A 15,615-nucleotide genomic window follows, 5' to 3' on the forward strand; every position below is an offset into this window, starting at 1 on the left:
CTACAGACTTGGCCTTCAGTGAGCTCTTTAGTTAGAAGTGCTTTGCATATTTCTTCCATTTTCACTCTGCTGCAGAAGCATCTGTCCACAGGCTGATGACCCCACCTGAACTCGATTCCTGGGTGCATCTGGTGTTACTTCATCTGGCTACACAGTAAGGTTTTCCTGTGAGTCAGCATTCACAGCTAGTTAGTGTGTTGGTTTCCTTCTTGGACCCCATTTTGGGGTGATTGCATGTTGTGGGTGAAGGTGGTAGGCCACAAGTTCTAGCTCCAAGTTTTTCCAGCTGGTAGTGCTTCTGACACTGGCTAAGGAAAAAGAATATTCACTAATTACCTGGCAGCTTCAGTGTCCTCCCTAATTTTAGGGGAGTTCACATGCTGCTACTCTACTCAGTCGTTCAGTAAGCCCATGGACATTTTGGCCTGGGGAGTTCCTTTCCTTTGGGAGTGATGAAATGTGGCTGTTTGGAAGGAGACAGGAAAGACTAAAGCAGCACTCTTCAGCCTGTTGCACACTGGACAAACAGATCAGGATTCAGAGGGACTCTTCCATGGTTTGGGCAAAGCCACCTCTCTTCTGAAGCCAACTTTGAGGCTGGTAGTGGGCAGTGGGCTCCAGTTCTGCCAGCCTGCATAGCTCTATTTTCCTAAAGCTGCACTGCCTGTCAGCATGTGAGGCTGGGACTCCAGGGATGTCTGCATGGCTGGACTTAGACAGAGGGTTTCATGGTGAGTCAGTGCCAAGGCTGGTGTTGCTGTGCTGCTCCTGGTGGCAGTCAGCTCATGCAAAATTGTCTTGTGTCTCTGCAGTATGTTGTTACAAAGTCACAAACTGGGACAGGCATTCAGGGAATTGCTTGAGAAAATGGAAGGTGAAGGGCAATGGTTCCTTAAGTGTGCTGTTCCAACATCTCAGCTGATGGAGACTGGCCTTCTCTGCAGAATTCATTGAATGAAGGCTTTCTGTGCCCGCTGCAAATCTGTTCTGATACGCCCGTGGTTGATTTTCAGCTTGAAACTAGAAAAAATATGGTTCCTAGCAACTAGCACTCTCCCTCCTTATTGCCAGTGGTGACAGAGGCTTTTTGTTCCATGCAGAGGCCTGGAAGAGATTGTAGTGGGATGCACACAATTCAACTGGACATAGGATTCTTTTGCTGGCCTTGCTGTTGATGGAAAGCTTTTGCTTTTGTCCTCACATCTTTGGATTTACATTAGCTTCTGCTAATGAGACTTAAAAAGAATAAGAACTGACCTCAAATTAAGACTGAGGTATTCCTGTGGAGCCATCCAAATAGTTATTATATTGATCAGTTAAGCCCCATGAAATCTTCATGTCAGTCAATGATGTGAACTGACAAGTTAAGTTATTACAGTGAAAGCCCTGCTGTGCTAACTTAATTTATGTTGTAGGGCCTCAAAGCAGATTTTTATCTGTGTGGTTCTTTGTGGGTTTTTTTGTTGTTTTTTTTTTTTTTTTAAGACTGAAGTGAAAATGTTCTTTTTGAAAAACAGGGTTTTCTGTGAGGATAAATCACATCAGTTGTCCACTGGAACTAGAAATAATGCTGCTTTTATTTTAAATTCAATAATACAGGCATCTGGAGCTATAAAAACTTTTTACACGTTGTGAGGCCCTGGGAAGATAAAGACAACTTGCATTTGCATTGTATTGTTACCTTACCTGACTTGAGGTATTTGGATTAGGGGCATCTCCTATGATGCGAATGATAAATTGGAGAGGAAAACCACATATGGAAGAGACACAAAGTAAAACTTGGGGATTCTGATGGTTACAGCCCTAGGAAGAAGAGGGAAAGTGCCTTCTGTGGTGCTGCAGTCAGGTCTCCATTGCTCAGTTAGAGCAGCAGGGCTGGAAGCCATGGAAGTGCTGCTGGGATGCTGTGCCTGGCCAGCCCTCAGTGTGTGACAGTTGTGTGCTCACAGAGCAGCGTCAGAGGGGGTTTGGTGTCACAGCAACAAAGCTGATGACAACCTGAAAGTGGGGAAAATGAAATGGATTTTGGTTCTTTACTGTATACTCATATAAGTCCTCAAGTGAGACAGCTTAAGGAAAAAAACTGCTGCCTTGCGGAAAAGGAGGAAAAACTAGTTTTGGCAGGTTTCCTTTGCATGCAGCTTGCCCTGGTGTGTTAGTGCATAATGTCTTCCTGCTGTTGTGTTCCATTTCCGTGGAACAAAGAAGTGACTTTTAAATGGTGCCTGTAAATGTATTTAAGGGGAACAAGTGTTAAAAATAGTGATAGAAAAAAAATAACTGATAGTGGATCCTGGGCACTGGCCTTGCTCTGTTTGGGTCAGGAACAAAGGCTCCACCCGTGCCACAGGCTTTCCTTGCTATCTGTACATGGGGACTGAGCAGCAATAATCTGTGGCTCTGGCTGGGTGTTAGTGTTTGGGGATTGCTGGACCATGGCACACTGACAGGTATAGGTGATTCCAGTTATTCCAAAGACTAAATAGACATTAATTGTATGACTAATAGTGTGGCCATCAGTAGCTGGGACTGACTTGCTTCACTCCTTGCTGTGTTTTGGTTTCACTCATTTCATACTTAGGCAGGTTTTCTCAAATGAAAGAGATCTGCAACTCCATATTTAAGCACTTAGATTTTGTTGTCTTGGCAGATGGTCCTTTCCAAAATGTAAATATCTAAAATTTGTCAAAGAGCAAGATTTTTAGGTAAAGTATGAGTCAGTGATTTACAAGAACCCTGGATATTAAGTTCTAGTTTGTCACTTTACTAAAGGGATATTTTTTTTCTTTTTCAAGGACATTGTCTTACAGTGCAATCAGCATCTTTGCAGTCCTCTCCACATGCATCTCCACAGATGAAGGTCCAGCCCTTCCCCAGCAGCTGCCATTGAGCTGAAGTGCAGCAGGAAGGACACTGCTGTCCCAGCTGCTGACCCACACTGATGAGCAGCAGTGCTGCTTGAGCATCCTGTGCAAACATCAGTCTCTCAGAGTGAAGTGGATGCTTTTCTATTGCAGGCTTCTTAGTATATACACCTTATTTTCCTGTGTGGTGTTTTTCTACTGTAATTATCCTACTCAATGATATAATTATCCATGCTCATGAACTACACGCTACCCTTTCACTGTTGTATTTGGATGCTGAGTTCCGTGGACACTTATGTAACCTGTCACTCTAACAGTGTGCTTGCATAGCTGCCCAGACTATCAAAGTAGCTTGTAGAGTTCTTTTCAGATTCTTTTTTGTGTAATTTTTTTTGCATTTTGACTTTCAGAACTCAAGCAAAGAAATGGGATCAGCTGTTGTCTGCTGTTGCCTGCCTGCAGCTGGTGAGTTGTTCAAAACAATACATATATATTATATCTACTTTTAGGGTTTTTTTACCAAACAGCCAAAAAGCTTTGCTCTGATTTTTACCTGTACACTCTTGAAGATAGTTCTGTGTGTATATATATATATATATGTGTGTGTGTGTGTGTGTATATTTGTGTGTGTGTGTATATATATATATTTATATATTTGTGTGTGTATATGTATATATGTATATATGTATATGTATATATGTAGAAAGGTACCTGTTAAACATTCCCCTAGACTTCAGTGAGATACTTTAAGGGTGTGGGCAATTCTCGGTGGCCGCGGGTTGAGCCTTGGGCACTGGGATATCAGCCAAGGGCACTGGGGATACCAGCCAAGGCTCCGTTGTCAGCTTTCAACAAGGGTCCTCTGATTATTGCAGACTTGAGGGTTTGGGAGCTCTGAGAGTCCCCACTCAGAGGGAGGTGCTGGTCACAGCCCACTGTGGTCCAGGAGTGCTCAAAGAGCCTCACTTAGGGCACTGTTTATGGGGTCACAAGGTGGTTGGCTTCAGTCACAGTGAATTTCCACCCTCGTCACAATCCAGGTTGGTTATTACTGGAATTTCCAAAGCTCAGGTAACAATGGTCTCGTTCCACTTGGGCTACACTTCTGGTAAGGAACATTCCAAGGCTCTCAGGGGTGGCTGATTATTCCCACTCTCATCCCCCACCTTCGCCAGGTGACAGGAGACCCCAGTACAGTCAGTGCTGCTCCCACCTCAGCAATGCAGGAGTTCCCAGTACAGCCACGGGATGCTTCACCACCCAGCTCCTTACACAGGTGCCAAGGCCTGGCAGGAATTCCTGAGATCACAGAGCAGCCCAGAGGGGCTGTGGGGGGAAGGTACCACTGCAAGAGATCATGTGGAGTTTCTCTTTAACCAAGTGAGAGTTCCTGCAGAGATATCTTTGTGTAGGGGCAACTTTCAAGGCAACTCTGTAAGACAGGGAGCAGCATATGTAATCAAAACTATCACAATTTATAGTGAGTCATGAGCACTAAATATAGAGCATTTATTTTACTGCTTCTGACTGATGCTGAGCTAAACTTGAAAGACACAGTAGGCAATTCCAGTTCTTATCATGGGGGGGCTGTGCTTTTCTTAGGTACCTGAACCACCACATGCTCCTTTTTTCTTGAAAACTATGGCTTTTGTGTCATCTTAGTTTAGTTTTCTTCATTCCCCAGTCATTATCAGAGGTTCAGTGAATAGTACACATCACAGGCTGAGACACAAACACTTGATGTTATTGCTTTTGAGTCACTTGCCACACTTCACTTCTCTCCTCCTTTCAGAAATGTTAACTGTTCCTTATGTTGCCCACAGCCTCTCTCTTCCCAAGGCACTGAGACAAAGATTTTGGGCAGCATCTACCTAACTGAATACCTCACTGACACTGGGTCTTGCTCCCATCTTTTCATGTCCTGGGTGCTGGAATAACGTGTCTGGCTGTTCAAGAGATCAACAGGGTGTCCCAGAATAAAACAGATTCCTGTAGACCTCTTTCCAGTAATCTCTACAGAGTGGAATTCTTCCAGAGGGAAGAATTCCTGTTGCCTGTGAGGGCATTTGCTCACCAAAAATAACTTGAAGGAATCCTAGAAGGCTAGCCCCTTTTAATTTACTTCAGCTGGTGATTAAAAGCATGTTATTTCCAAAATATCCTTTCCTTCCCCATGCAGCTCTCATGCCAGCTGCATCCAGGCACTTCCATGCTAGAGTGGGTAATATCTCTGGTCATGCCAGTCATCTCTCATGCCCTGCCTCATTGAGCTCTGCCAAAATTGAACTAGTCTGACTACTGGGGATCAGAGTGCTGTGACAGTAAAGATGCTGTGCTTTATTCTGCATTTTAATACTTGCTGTGAACAGGACCCGTAGTGACTGCAGGTCTCAGCCAAAGAGGGGGCACCTTCTGCCTCTCAGTTCTTTGCACATGGCAGGAGACATGAAAATATGCATTTTTTAGTAGCTGGACCAGAATGCTTAATGTTTTCTAAGCTACCCCAGACCTAGAGATGCCTCAGGCATGAGTTTCAAGCCACAGAATTATCAGGACAAGTGGCTCAGTGGGAATCATTGTTCTTGTGGTCTGTTGCTTTCCTGCAGAGAGAGGATGTTTGACAAAGGTTCTGTTACTCAAATATCCTGTTCTTATGAGTATTCCCATTTGAAACAACTGGTAGCTGATTACAAGGGAGAGTTACATAAACTCAAACATATATTCCTACTCCTTCATTGCCTGCTTTAACTGAAGTTTGTCCCAAGCATTCTGCAATACCCATAAAGTCTTTTCAAGATGCTGCCTTCCCAGTAGTAGTGGGTTGGTTTGGGTTTCTCTGAGCACATTTTATTGATTAAAAATTGTGTCCCTACATGAAAAAATCTTGAGTGGGACAGTGCAACAACACCCCCCCCCCCCCCCCGTGAGCTGATAGGACCCACTTCTGCTGGGCCTTGCAGAGAGCACACAGAAAGCACACATGTTGATAGAAAGTAGAATATCACCTTCTAGTTCACTTGTCATCACTGCATCCTACCTGTTTGCACTCAGAAAAAATTCTTCCTCTGACTGTTGCAGGAGTGACTGCTAGAGAGTGTTTTGTGACTCTCCTGCTGTGACAACTGCCTTCAACAGCCCTTTCAGAAAACCAAAAGAACAAATGCATTGGAAAGAGATTGTTTTAACTGCCTCCTTGGAAAAGTTTGTAAATGTTGCTTTTCCTGTGTATCTCCTGGAGTCAGATTTTCTTTCTCTTCCCTTGGAAAAAAAATTAGCCAAATAAGGAGAACAGGCTGTATAAAACTGGATATGGGACTTAGCCATTTCTAATTTGATGGCAAGACTTCCAGGCCAATGGATAAATGGTTTGCACCAACAGACTCCTCTTTCTGAACGCCAGCATTTGGCACTGAGCTATCTCACCAGTTCCTGCTGCCCTTGTACTGCCTGTGCTCTCAACACCTGATAGGAATGTCTGGAATTTAATGCTGTACTTTTTTCTGAGGCTTCTGCCATCTTAGAGGATTGTCAGTTTGGTTATTCCTTCTGCCAGCTCCTATCCATCCTCAGTGGGCCATCTAAGTTTGTTTCCCATGATAATCCTTTCTAGTGACATTTAACATGCATATTATTTTCTCCAAAAGACTTTACATGCAAAATTTCGTGGTAGAATGAATCTCTGCAGCTGAATTGGTACACTAAGGTGGTAAAGTGGTCCATTATAAGGAAAATGCTTTTAGGCACACTCCTGACAGATGATTTTAACTGGTGTTATGGCTGGGTGCTGCTATATTTTCATTCACAATTTACAGTACAAATGTCTTTTGGTTCTGCAATCCTTAAACACATAGGAAAAAGATAACTAATTTGCATAGGTAATCTTATCAATGCCATCTTTGTAATTAAGTGCAAACTGTGATTCAATCCACTGCCAGTGTATTATGCCACTTCGATAGACTTTCATTTCATTACTGAAAGTCAAGATTCCCTTATTAAACTTTTCTATTAAAACAGAATGAGAAGAAGCTTCCAAAATCCACATTGCCTCTGCTATATCACTTTTATTCTAATGTAATGTAAATAGACAAATAAGATATCCCATTGTGTTAGCTTAAGGGTGTTAAACATGCCCTTGAAACCAAAGGCAAAATAAAGCATAATTAAAAATACTATAGCAAGACAGCCTGATGGCACAGCGTCCATTCTCAGCACTGTGAAGCAGAGTATTGAAGACTGGAGGGTTTTGGAGGGCTGAGAACATCCTTAGCAAACTGCCTATGGGTATAATCCATTCCTGGATCATGAGCTGGGCTTAGCTCACAATGAGATAAGCTAATAGACAGCAAATCTCTCTCCACAGCTGAGCAGGCTGCTGTCAGCCATAACCTTGGGACAGGACTGCAGCATTTCAGGTTGCCTAGGAAGCTTTATCCTAAGGCTTTCTGTACCTTGACAGCCTGAGGAGGGACAGGTGTTTCAGTGGGACTGTGCTTATCAGCTGGAACAGAGAGTTCAGGGGGAATCTGGTCCTTGCCTGAGGTGGTGTGCTGAACAGTCCTGGTGCTTAGGAAACACTTGACAGTTGGAATGGTTTCATGTAGAGAGATGTCAGGCAGACCACTCAAAAAGGGAGAGTAGTAAGAGGATATCTGTGACGCAGGACAGCGCAGTCAGACCCACCTGAGGGCTCTTTAGAGATGTGAGCAGCACATGGGCTGCGCCAGACGGTGCAGGGCCGGGCAGGGAGGAACCTCTGCTTGGGGAAGGGTGGTGGGTGCATTAGTGAGATGCTACAGGGGGTTTAATTGCACCTCCTTTGAGGCCCTCTTTGGGTCCTAATTTGCTGGAGGTGCACTGCTAGGGATTGCTAGTGCAGAACCACCTCAGTGCACGTGAGGATCCTGCCTTGGTGTCACAGGACATCGCGTGGGGTCTGCACTGTGACCAAGGCTTCAGGTGGTAACTTGTGGCAGAGACTTATTACTCATAATGTTGAAATAAATCGTGGCCTCTCTGGCCTCAGCTTCCCCTCCCCAGCTTTCTTGCTGTAACTGTCTTACAACGAACAGCTCTGAACCTGGTGCTGGGCACGTTGTTGCAGGCATTGATACACTCTGGATGGGTTCCTCTGAGTGTTTCTGGTGGGCTGTGACTGTTCCAGAGTAGCACTTTATATATCTTAGTTACTCCTCCTGCCCTTAATTTTTGTCCCGTCTTGATGCTGTTTCTATGTTTTGGACAAACTAATCCTTTTGATCATGGAATTGTAATATTTGGATTGTAGTCATCACTTGGAGGTCTGAGATTGCCTTGTGCTTGTAAATTCTCTTTGTCACTGCACTAAGTTGTTTTATTTGTTTTTGTTTTTTTCTTCAGCTTTGAAAAATGCACCTTTAAAGTACTGAGCAAATATATTGGTAACAGTCTTCAGTCCATGTTGAATGATATGATATATCCTCATTTTTCCAGAGACAATGTCAGGTTTGTCTAATTTCTATCAAACAGTTCCAGATACTTGGTATATTCTTTTGGGAAAGGAAACATTTTCTAATATTTGGGTTTTCTGTAGTCTTTAGGTGGCTACATATCTTTTCTGGAATTGAAGTTCTCATATTAGGTTGGTTTGGGTTTTTTTACCCATTAGCAAAGCAATTAAGGAATTTCAACTAAGTGGATGCATTAGATATTCTGAATCTCACTGGTGAGTTGGTTTTTTTTTTCAGTTTGTGTGTGGTCTTTGTTAATTCTTTTACTGACTCATGAGTTATAAATATCCTCATGTGTGCATAAGAACAGATCTGTGCCAGGTGTGGGTATTACAAAATCTCTAAAGTTGGAAATAAAGTGCAGAAGATTTGAAATGCCTCTTGAAGATGAACAGTCCCGGTGGTGGGACAGCCTGCTACTTGTTGCCTGGAAGCCTGTGAATCATTGCCCTTCCACCTGCTGGGCTCTGGCAGAGATAGGGATCCCTTTTTCGTGCCATTTCACTGCTCTGGGTTGATTGACTAGTGAGGTGCTTTCAAGCATTTTCCTTGCCTTTCATGTCTCTAAAAGAAGGGAGAATATCACATTCTTTTTAAATTACAGTGTTTTAACTCTCCTGTGTTGCTTCTGCTCAGTAAAACCAGTGCAACTGAGGGGTGATTATTTGATCCCAGTGGAGACTCTCTCTTGTGCCATATTTCCTGGTGGCTGCCAGGAATGATCAGCCTCAAATGACTGGAAGCTAAGCCAAAGCTGAGGACAGACAATAGGATAGATCCTGATGTGGATATTTTGGGTGTTGGTCCAAGGCCTGAGATGCAATTGAAATTTTCTCATAATGCAGAGTGGAATCAGAGATATTTCCAAGGATGACAGAGCAATTTGCTGGTGTTTTTGAAAACACTTTTATACCAAATGAACTTTCTCTCTTCTGAGAACTTGACTAAAAGAACATATATCCTAGAAATCCAAAAATATTCTGCCTAAAGCCTGCTTGTTAGCACAACTCTAAAAGCACCAATTAAAATTATTCTAAAATGTTGTGGGAAAGCTCCAGACTTGCTGCTCATGACTGAGCTTTAATTCATCCTTTTTTTTTGTGTTGAAGAAGTGGGACCTTTCCTAGATTGATTGTTTCCATTCTGAATGTTATGGAATTATTAAGCAACGCTTCAGAGTGCACTGAATTTATGGCCATTGTTTTCTAATGAATTCTGGTTGAACTGACGATTTTAATCAATTCTACCTTTCAGAACTATAAATAGGAAGGAGAAATAAATAAATAAATAATGTTTAGACCACAAGGCAGTGCAACATTTGGAAATGAAGCTTAAAGTGTCCAACTGCGTTTCATTAATGCGATGTCAGGTCTCAGGTTGGGATCCCTGGCTGGGATGTCATGGAACCCAGTGCTGGCATGTGGAGACTGTCTTGGAGATTTCCTTTAATCTCCAAGGTGGCAGGGTATGAAAGATTAAAATGTACTGGATCTATCAGACTTGCCACCTCTAGTTCAGGTTAGTTATTAATGTGCTGTGTGGACAGCAATACTTTATTAATTGTATTGCTGGCCAGTGATCAATGTGACAAGCTTAGCAAAGAGCACAGTAATTCATCAGAGAGTTGTCAAGAAGTAATTGCCCTCATATGCATTAGAATAAGCTCGTGCGAGAGGCAGAATGGGTGTGCTTTTATCATTTTTAGGTGCAGGTGTCAACAAAATTAAAATCTGCAAAGGTACTAGTAAATAAATAAATTGGAAAGGAATTTATGTGCTCTGACACAATCATGCCACTACAAAATAAGACAAAGGGTATGGCATTTATATTTCTAAGTGATTTGAAAGTGTTTTCAGCAAGTTCTGTTCTGTGTGCAGTATCTGTTACCAGTTACACTTTTGTGGGGGCAGGCACATGGTTTGCAGTTCTTTCCTTATAAAGGAAAATGGAATAGTTGAGATGTAGTTTTGCTGAAAACTGTTCTTTAAATCATAAAATGTACAGTTGCACAACCGTGGTTACATGCAGAATGTATTTAGATCTGCCATGACATTCTTCCACCTCTTGTGGAAAAGGACATCAGTAATAAAATGTCAATTTTTTTTTTTTTTTTTTTTTTACAGAGGTGAAGACTTATGCTTTTCACCAAAGACTGCTATTTTAAGGGTTGTCAAAAGCACTGGGGAAGCGACAAAGGTAAGGCTGAATGTGTAATCTCTGTCCTGGTCCCTGCTGTACCTGACAGTATTAAACTTTCTCACATTATACATTTTGCCCATCATCCAGGATAACCTCACACTTCAGCTGTGGTGCCAGCACAGGATGTCTGCTGGATGCAGTGCTCCTTGGCATGTGTGTGTGCAAGTGCCTTGCCCAATAACATCATTTTCCCAGAGGTTTGGATTTCAATATATATTTAACACATGCACAAACTGGACTGATGCTATAGAGTGCACACTATCTGCCTTTTACTTTGCTTTTACTCTGTTTACTGTGTTTCCAAGGGTTTCTGAGAACCCATTGAAGAGAAGGCTTATAGAGAACCTATCCCAGAAGGTAACATTTCAGAATGTAGCTGAGGCTAAACCTGACTGCAGTGACTGTTTGTTTATCATGCACCTTAACAACGGTGTATTAGGCTGATTCTCCAGGACTGTCAGTCTAATGTGCTTCAGATTGCTGATCTCAATAAAAGTATTCATAGAATGATTGAGGGGTTTGGGTTTGAAGGGACCTTAAAGATCATCTTATTCCACCCCTCTGCCATGGACAAGGACAAATTCCACTAAAACAGGTTACTCAGAGCCCCATCCAACTCTTCCAAGGATGGGGCATCCACAGCTTCCTCTAGACAACCTGTGCCAGGGCCTCACCACCCTCACAGTGGAGAATTTATTCCAGATATCTCATCTAATCATCTCTCATTCAGGTTGAAGCCATTCCCTGTTGTCCTGTCACTCCATGCACTTGTAAATATTCTCCATCTTTCTTGCAGGCTCCCTTCAGGTACTAGAAAGCCCCAGTTAGGTCACCCCGAAGCCTTCTCTTCTCCAGCCTGAACAATCCCAAATCTCTCAGCCTTTCCTCACAGGAGAGGTGCCCTATCCCTCTAATTATCTTGATAACCTTCCTCATAATGATGGCTTGAGATCAGAGGTGGACCAAATTCTGGAATAAGGTAAGATTTGTTGAAAAATAGAGCACTTTGGGAGGAAAGGATGAGCAAAGGGACAGTCAGCATCTAGGCTATTAAAATGAAAGCTGGTAATGTATATAGTGAAGACTTGCTCATGATGGTCCATAGCCTGTGTGACAATGAGACCTGTTCAGAATGGATTTCCTTGGCATTCAGCAACATCATTTTTAATGATCTCTTCTGAAAGTTCTACCTCTGCCTCGCTTGTCAAAATGATCTCATCTAAATACTGAGGAAAGTGCTGATAGAGATCCACTTTATCACACTCCTAACACATGCTACAAAGACAAGAGAAATAAAATGTTCTTAAAGTAGGTATGAGAGAGTCTTTGTCCAGTTTCAAACCCACACAAACAGACGAGGGTGGAAAATGTGATATGACTTTAAATATCATTAGCGTGAGCAGCTTAGAAAGAAAATGAGCAGTGAGCGTGAAGTGGGAGGAAGGGGAATTCAGTTGTGAAACACACTGAAGCAGCAAGTGAAGGACTGTTGAAGCATTTTCTGCTCTGTCTAGTAAGATGAGACACAATTGCTGGAAACACTGTTGTGTTCACAGTATAAGTGTGTATTTCTATTGTGCACGATACAAGGCAGCCAGTGTTTTAGTACTTACAGAACAAACTCAGCCTTCGACAAATATTTTTTGGCACATGGGATTAGGAGGGGATTGTCAAGACCAAATATTCTGCATGGCAGAATCTTGCAGTGACTCATCTCAGTGCATAAATTAATAAAGCCTCATCTCAGCTTCCCCAGTGTGACCAGTACTCAAGGCACATAGTCATTGCTGCAACTTGCAGCAAGATGACAAACTTCACCAAATTATTCCTTGCAAATTTTCTGCAAAGTTGTTTTTCTAGTAAGTCATTCAAATGCAGCTTGGTTGAGCCACTTTCTGATTTCTGACCTTGAAACACTTTGCCTCAATGCCTGAAAAATTCTGTTGACAGTGCTTTGCCTTACAGTCTGCTTTGATAAGTGTCAGACTGGCTGCTGTAGTTTCTCTCATTCCTTGATTCCTCCTTGTCTTGGTGTTTGCCTACATTTTTTAATGCTCTGGCCAGTATTTGTGTGGTCTGTAGAACACAGGAATCTAAGGCTGAATAGATCCTGGCATTTGTATGTCACAGTAAATTAGAGGTTTTGAATCAGTGCAGTTTTAAAAATAAATGTTCCAGTATTCTGCACTAGGACAGTGAATTAGTTTTACCACTTATATTTTCTACAGATAGGTTTCATTCTGTTCTCTGTTGGGTTAAATCGGAGCCTTTGACCCTTGAATAATGGAGCAGTCATCAAGAGAGGAGTGGTAAGGAATGAGCATGGTGGCTGGATACCAGTGCTTGGGCAGTTAAAGCTTTCAAATTGACTGGTGCTGTCATCTGCTCTAATATTTCACGGAATTAGTGGCAGCTTTTCACATGCTGTGGACACGGGCAGACACCGGCACGTCTGGGTTTGTGCTGTGCATGTGTGTAAGCAGGGCCATGACTGGTGTGTGTGCATGGATGTCACCTGGAGAAATGTTATGGCTGTGCTACCTTTCTGAACACCACAGACCTCTGCTGAGTACTGAAGGTGGACAAGTTGAAACTAAGCACATTTTTAAGAGTTAATCTTGTGGCTGTAATATTTGCACTGAAAACCTCATTTTCAGGCAGCCCACCGGCTGCAGGAGGTGTAGAGCAAAATTCCTGTCTGATGTTATACAGAAGATCCCACTGAATGTATCATCCCTTTCCTTTGCTCTTTTGATCCTTAAATTTTCTTTAGCCAAAGGTTATGGCTTTTACTGATAAATTTAGATTCTGTAATACATAGTGAGAGACATCAAACAGTCAGAGCCTTGAGTACATACATGGGGACTGCTATGTAATATTTTTTCCCTCAGGGTGCTCCTGACTGTGTTTTTTGTCCTGAGATGGAGATTGAAAATTTCAGGCACAGTTCTCTTTCTGGACATTAGGAATTGATAACGTGCCCTTTGAGTAGTGAACCCCATCCAGACATCAGCTAAGATGCAGAAGCAGCTCTAGGGCAGTCCAAGATGCTTCACTTAAAAGAATTTAAACTCCTGAACTAAAGGTGGGGTGGAGAACTGAAGCTCTGAAAATGACAGCTGTGTTTTGTTTTATTTCTTGCCATCCTGCAGAGGTTACAGTTTTCAGTGTCATACCTGACTATTGCAGTGCTTGACAACAGGTAACCTTCAAACCCAGCTGGAAAAACACCAGCATATGATGGTATTTTCCATCAGTGAGCAGAGGGAGCTGGGTAGGACAGCTGACCAGCTCTGGGTAAAGTTCAGCTGAGCGACTTTTGTATGATCCCTCTTTCAGCTGGAAAGCACAATAGAAGAGGAAAGGCTGTGTGCTGTCAGAAATCCTGTGTATCAAGACAAGGGACTAAACAAGTTGCTGAATGTGTCAGTTATGAAAGGACAGACTCTGATCTGCTAATCTGGTGTGAGTTGGAGTGTTGCTAAAATTAAATTGTTACAAAAATCTTACTCAATTTTGTTAATTACATGAGTTCTGGAGTGTATCTAGTAAATATTTCTAAGGCAGTATCTGCTCAGATAGGCCTGATTAAAACAGCTTGCCAGTTACAATTAAAACCTTTTCCCCTAAAGTTGACCTCAAATGTCTTTGGAGTCTGTAGACTTAGTGTGACCCTCCAGTGTGACACCAACACATGGCATGGCTGTCCACACTAATTCTATCTGGCATTGCCTCTTGTGTTCTCTCCTGTTCACCTTCTTCATCTGTTGCTGCTAAGAGTTTCAGGCTTGGAAGAACGGAAGAGGAAGAATGTGGGTTCATTCTGCCTCTGCAGTATTATGTACACACACATATATGCACTATGTAGTTTGGCCAAAGTCCAACAGGAACTCAGTCTGGCTGGTGCCATAAAAGACAGTAAAAGGTAAATACATTAGCAGCAAAAGGAGGGCTAAAGAGAATCTCTGTTCTTTATTGGATGCAGAGAAAAATATACCGACAAAGAGTGAGGAAACAACTGAGGTACTTAAAGCCTTCTTTGCCTCAGCCTTTAATAGTAACACCAATTTTTGTCCAGGTATGCAGCCCCCTGAGCTGCAAGAACAGGGACAGGGAACAGAACGAAGCTCCATAATCCAAGAGGTAATGCTCAGTGACTTACTTCACCCCTTAGACACACACAGGTGTGTGGGGCTGGCTGACATCCACCCAAGGTGCTGAGGGAGCTGGCAGAAGTGCTCACTGAGCTCTGTCCATCACTGACCAGCACTCCTGGCTCACTGGGGAGGACTCAGTTGACTGGAGGTGAGCAATTGCGATCCCCATTTACAAGAAGGGTCAGAAGGAGGATCTAGGGAACTACACTGCTGTCAGCATGACCTGTGTACTGAGGATGGTTGTTTAGCATGGAGGAAAGGGAGTTGAGGGGAGACCTTATTGCTCTCTGTGACTACCTGACAGGAGGTTGTAGTGAGGTGAGGGTCAGCCTCTTCTCCCAAGGAACAAGGGATAGGACGAGAGGAAACAGCCTCAAATCACACCAGGGTAAGTTTAGATTGGATATTAGAAAAAATTTCTTCATGGAAAGAAGCACTGGCACAGACTTCCCAAGGCAGTGGTGGAGTCCCCATCCCTGGAGGGGTTTAAAAGACACGTGGATGTGGCATTTGGGACATGGTTTAATGGTGGGCTTGGCAGTGCTGGGGGAATGATTGGACTTGATGATCTTAAAGGTCTTCCAACCTAAATGATTCTGTGATTCTATATATGTGTGTGTGTATAAGAATGAATCTTCCTCATGCACTAAGCTGTGTTTCCCTTTTGGAATTCTTCTTCCGATTTTGCAGTGTTATAGTACGTGTTAAATTGGGAGCTGCCTTCACTTGATACTTTGCAGAAATCCACAGTATGTCTTCATTCAATCCAGGTGAGAGAAAGGATGCAGCGAGAGAAGCAGAACCCCTCGTTAGGAGAGCAGAGGTTATGTCTGGGAGGAACAAAATGCTCCATCCAGATTTGAAAAAGCCAAACAAGTGTCAGATGTTTCTGTCCCATCCCCCTGCCCA

General features: G+C 42.9%; 1 long non-coding RNA gene across 2 annotated transcripts in view; it reads left to right on the plus strand.

The window, feature by feature from the left end:
- Positions 1-3,285: 3,285 nt before the first annotated feature.
- LOC116791643 overlaps positions 3,286-15,615 on the plus strand; it is a 90,482-nt gene continuing 78,152 nt past the window's right edge. For both annotated transcript variants that reach the window (XR_004358806.1, XR_004358805.1), the window contains exons 1-3: positions 3,286-3,329; positions 10,474-10,546; positions 10,637-10,746. This is a non-coding gene — a long non-coding RNA (uncharacterized LOC116791643). The remainder of the gene's footprint in view (positions 3,330-10,473; positions 10,547-10,636; positions 10,747-15,615) is intronic.

This window comes from Chiroxiphia lanceolata, chromosome 10 (assembly GCF_009829145.1).
Source record: "Chiroxiphia lanceolata isolate bChiLan1 chromosome 10, bChiLan1.pri, whole genome shotgun sequence".
NCBI lineage: Eukaryota > Metazoa > Chordata > Aves > Passeriformes > Pipridae > Chiroxiphia > Chiroxiphia lanceolata.